Source organism: Rutidosis leptorrhynchoides, chromosome 5 (assembly GCF_046630445.1).
Source record: "Rutidosis leptorrhynchoides isolate AG116_Rl617_1_P2 chromosome 5, CSIRO_AGI_Rlap_v1, whole genome shotgun sequence".
NCBI classification, from domain to species: Eukaryota; Viridiplantae; Streptophyta; class Magnoliopsida; order Asterales; family Asteraceae; genus Rutidosis; species Rutidosis leptorrhynchoides.
In genome coordinates, this window is record NC_092337.1 from 98,489,918 (window position 1) to 98,495,798 (window position 5,881).

The 5,881-nt window shown below is 30.9% G+C and overlaps 1 pseudogene; it reads left to right on the top strand.

Moving 5' to 3' along the window:
• Positions 1–921: 921 nt before the first annotated feature.
• On the top strand, positions 922–5,163 carry LOC139848864 (uncharacterized; annotated as a pseudogene).
• The last annotated feature ends 718 nt before the right edge of the window (positions 5,164–5,881 follow it).

Below are 5,881 nucleotides of genomic sequence, written 5' to 3' on the forward strand. Positions count from 1 at the left end.
ATTTTGACACATAACATTGCGCTGCATAATATCTTGACACATAAGCATAAGTGACATCATATTTTTACAAATTTATAAAATACTATTTATATATATATATATATATATACATATATATATATATACATATATATATATATACATATATATATATACATATATATATATATACATATATATATATATATATATATATATATATATATATATATATATATATATATAATACATTGATTGGTGATTTTATCTAATTTATATATAAGGCTTAGTTATTGTCTTTGCTTGTCTTTGTTTGATTTAAGTTTTTGTTATTAAAAGAAGAAAAGAAAAATAGAAAAGATTGTCTAATTTATCTTTATATCTATATACATCTATTGACGGTATATCTTGATTGAATTTACAACCTGCATTTATATCAAATTTTTATTTTTATGTTTAGAAACTCAAATAATAATCTCTCATATCGATAATTGGGCCAATTAATAGTGAACTAACAATTTGTTAGTAAAAATTTTTAGTTTACCTATATGATAATGTTTAGAGTGGAATATATATATATATATATATATATATATATATATATATATATATATATATATATCTATTACATTAAAATTAATTTGCCCATGTTAATTTGCAGATGACACTCCTTAACTTGAAGATTGGAAACCAGTTTAATAGTAAATATAATGGAAGTCTTGCAACCCTACGCACTGAGTATTCTGATAAAAAGCGTCGATTGAATGATAGGATTGTCGAAAGTGACATATCACACAAGGGGAAGAAAATATTCTGCTGCTATCAAAGAGCTGAAGAAAATATTCTGCTGCTACCAAAGAGCTGAGGTTTTTGAATATGGAGAAAGTAGTGTCTTAAAAGGTAAATGACCCACATAAGGCTTACTATCGTTTGCCTTATGGCATGGAGTACAACACATTAAGTGAGATTGAACTTTCACGGGCTTCATTTAATTCGGCAGTCGACACATTGAAAGAAGCAGGTGGAGGTAGTAAACATAATCTTAAGGGAATAAGGAATGCTATTCAAACGGTGATAATCAACTTATTTGAAGGTGCTCGATTTTTACCTATTGGTGAAGAAGTGTAGTGGCACTTTAAAAAGGCTTAGAGTGAGAAATAAGTATATTTTATTAGTGACAAAGAAGAAGAAAATGGAGGAAATGGCGATAAAGAGTAAATGACTCAGATTCATGAAAAAAAGAGTCGAATTGTAAGTCAAGTAAGAAGGAAGGAGGCTATCCCCCGAAAATGCTCCGCGCCTAGGTTCTTTTGTCGTTGGGGCTTACACCTTGTGACTCATTCATTCGGTCGAGCGTTCCTCGGGCGTCGATCAATCCTGAATCACAGGCCGCTCTGTCATTGTCTGATTTTTAGTTGTCTGATCACACTCGAGATTATGTATCTACTTATCATATTTTTGCCCCTGCTCGGTAGTTCCGTAGCAGGTTTTTTCGGACGTTAACCGTTGGGCGGTACTAACGCGTTTGAAGAACACATATAAATATGAAGGTGTGGGGTTTTTTATCTAAGCGAGATCAAAAAAGTTTCAAAAAGTTACGTGAGAAAGTGTTTCAATGGGATGATAAAGAAATGAGTAGATGTGCAGCCGTGGTGTGTGTGCGGATTAATCGCTACCCGATTCCGCGGGAGAAAAAGGAGACAAATTATAAAAATAGAAAGAAAAAGAAATGAAGGTGTAGTTGGTCTGCGGAAACGTTTTTTTATTGTTATTTTGGGTGCCTTTTGTGATAGTTTTGGCACACTTACTGGTTTAGTTTGTCCGCTTTCAGAACTTGTCTAGAAACAAAACTGTTTTAAGTTGTTCTAATTTCAAATTTTGAATCTTTGACTAATTTTGACCCACTAACCAACTAAATCTGACTTTGATCCGTTGATGGGTTAATTAATGATATTTTGAAAGATCTAACTAAAAATGATTAATTGGGAATTTTTAAAACAAAGAATGTGATGTACGTTTTCGATAAGCGCCATCGCCACGTCTTTTGCTGTTTCACCATCCGAGTAATACACAGAACAAATCAGTTTAAATTGTTATGGTTGTAAACACCATCAAGAACACAATATGGACCTGTAAATTTTATTTCATCAGTTACAATCTCTATATACATACATTATACACACACACACACATACATACATACATACATACATACATATATATATATATATATATATATATATATATATATATATATATATATATATATATATATATATATATATATATAAACTACAAAAAGAACCATATCAAAGTAAGGATGGATACTAGCCGATATTCCAGCAATAAATACTTTTACGAAACTGAAACTATGGAAGTAGATAAACACGAAGTGTTGCTCTACAATCGCTTCCATCGGTTTGCCCTTGTTTGCAAGCTAAGAGACTGATCAAGATTACTCAAGCATCAGAAGTCAAAAGATTACTATAATAGCTACCGAGACAAAAAAACATGAATACAATAACTATAATTCAATATCCATATCCATAATTTCTTGGAACCAACGGATCTGTGGTCCAGTGGTACCCGACCCAAATGATCCTTGGCCCCACGCATGTAAAGATGGAAATGAATAACCATGCAGGCTCGATTCCGGGTCCTGACATGCTGTAGGGGTTTAATGGTGATGGTGTTTCGCCAGGCTCCAGTGGCATACGGGGTGCGGCTGGATGAGTTGACATAGTCAACACAGGGCTAACATGTCCCTGCCGATACACATGTTTTGGAAAGGAATAATTTCTTGGAAACAAATAATTGGTTTCAGTAACAAAAAACTAACCCTGTTCCCTGTTGATTGGCTTGTTCTTCAAGACGGAGTCACCTCTCATTTAGCTTCCTCAACCTAGCAATCAAATGGATAAAATCAGCTAAAGTATTAAGAGTTATCACACTGAACAATAGAAACCAAATCAACATGATGTTAAACAACATGATGTAGATCATGAATGTGGAACAAAAGTAATTTCATATCAATCTAAAATTTCTGCTCGACCAGACCCTATTTTGTTCACCCCTGTATCAATTTTGTTCGACCATCGAGTTCTCGAAGTTCTTTCATGATAAAGTTCTCATTAGATCATTTGACGTATAATATAATATAATATAATATAATATAATATAATATAATATAATATAATATAATATAATATAATATAATATAATATAATATAATATAATATGATATGATATAATACGATATAATATGATATATTATGATATGATATGATATGATATGATATAATATAATATAATATACTCTGTATAACATAATATAATATAATATAATATAAATGATATTAATATAACATACTACGTATAACATAACATAATATATAATATAATACAAAATAAACTTATTTATGTAGGCTTGATTATCAATTTATTTTTTTTGTTTGTCTTTATATTAATTGATTCTTTTAATAAATTAATTTAATACATTAATTCATTCATTCACATAATATTATTACCAATATACTTGTAATACGGAGTAATAAATAAACCGTTTAAACTTTTAAAGTCCCTCACATGCTTGCATCACAATTTCTTCACTTTTACTCCAAACCCCCTTTTCAAAAACGCACACACACATTCACTTCTTATTTTTACTAACGGTAAAATGAGAATGATGATTCGCATCAGATGGTTGTTTTCACTCTACATTCTTTTCCAATTTTCTGGATCACTTTCCTCAAATGTTGCTGCAAAACCACCCCCAAGTAAGTGTATTATCCATTTCAATCTTTATCATTTATTTCAATTCAATTCAATGACCATATATTTGAATAAATTTGCACTTACAGTTCACTGATTACTTGCTTCAGTTTTGGAATTTGTCAGCAGCATTACATCGAACACATTGTCTGCACTGTTCAAATGGTTGTGGTCTCTTGAACCAACTAACAAAATTAGCTTCGGTTTGTTCGATTTTACGAAATTTCAGATATTTTGCTCCTGTTGTGGTAATCAATGTACATAAACAGAACTTTTAAATATTAATTTTTTGTTGTTTTTCAGGTGAATTGAGTGGTTTTAAAATGAAATATGAGAGGGGAAGTAGTGTACAAACAGTGTTTGATGGTAGTAAATTAGGGATTGAGCCTTACTTAGTGGAGGTAACTCAATCTGGAGAGCTTCTAATTTTGGACTCTGAAAATAGTATTATCCATAAAATCTCAACTTCTCTATTTAGATGTAAGTAGTACTTATGATCTTTATGTTTTGATGCTCTTTTAAACAGAGTATCAACATTTCTAACAACATTAATCGGCTTAAATTGATCTTTATGACATATATCCAACCAACACTTGTGGCTGGATCATCACAAGGTTATTCGGGACATGTCGATGGGAAGCTAAAACAAGTCAAAATGAACCACCCAAAAGGCCTTACTGTGGATAACAGAGGAAATGTGTATGTTGCAGATACTAAGAATATAGCTGTTAGGAAGATCAGTGCTACAAGTAACTAGAAGAAAATTTTTAACTTTTCATCCCATATGTACCCAAACAGGTCCATTCGAGTTATGTTTTAGTGCTAGCTAATAAAGTGAGTAAATTTCTAAATTTAGCTAAAAAAGAACAGGTCAAATAATTTGAAAGTTGCCCAAAGTGTTGTTTTCATACAAAAAGATGGACATAAAAAGGTTAAAGAGAACTTTTTTTGACCCGTTATCAACTTGTTTACATGAAGGGGTGGTTACTATAGTAGGAGGACATAAGTCACACAGTTCGGGTCACGTTGATTGTCCAAGTTAAAATGCGATATTTTCGAATGACTTTGATGTGATTTACGTTGCTAGTACCTGCTCATTTTGGTGGTTGATAGATGTAATCGAGCTATTCGAGAAATCAACTACGTGATGACAATTGCTCTTGTTATTATCACTATGGCAGTCTGCATTTAGGTATTAACTCAACCATATGGGTTTTGTCATTTGTTGCTATCCTTATTCAGATTTTGAGAATTAACATATGGTGAAATATAACTTCAATATTTTCAGGGATTGCAGTTATTAGTGTCGCTGTGTTAGTTGGGTTCACGCTAGCGTTGCTACAAAGTATAATAGCTATAATATCTTCATCTTCTGCTTTAAGTCTTCACAATTGCCGAATGCTCCACAAATGAGCACTTCATACTTCAACACCTGGCCTACACAAGAAAACATTATAGTTTCATATGAATATGCAACACTGATGTTATGCGAGGTGTATATGAAATAGCTTATATTTTACAACGAAATACTATTAAATACGATACAATTTTACACAAGATATTTATTTATTTATTTATAGAATGGATATACTTAAACCTTGCTACAACACTTATAGGCAGTGTACCTAATCGTACAGTAGTGTAGTTTTTAGTAAGTCCGGTTCGTTCCACAGGGAAATCTTTTAAACAAAGCTTAACGCTATATTAGTTTTAATTTATAAAAATACAAATATATATAAGTAATATTATTATTATAAAGGGGGGTTTTTACCGTTTAATGACCGGTTTGTCGATTTTAAAAACTTTAGTCTCAGTTAAAACCTAATGTAAAATATTAAATAAATAAAAGACTTAATTTAAAGCGTAAAATAAATAACGATAATGAAATTGCGATAAATAAAAGTGCGATAAAATGAAATTACGATAATTAAAGAGTACGAAAATTAAAAGTGCAATTAAATACAATAACAATAAATAAACGTGCAATAATTAGAAGTGCAATTAAATATGAAAATAAAGAAATTATGCTTATTTAAACTTCCGTAATCATGATGTTTGACGTGTTGATTTTTAGTTTTATGCCCATGGGTTAATTGTTCTTTGTCCTGGATTATTTAATATGTCCATACGG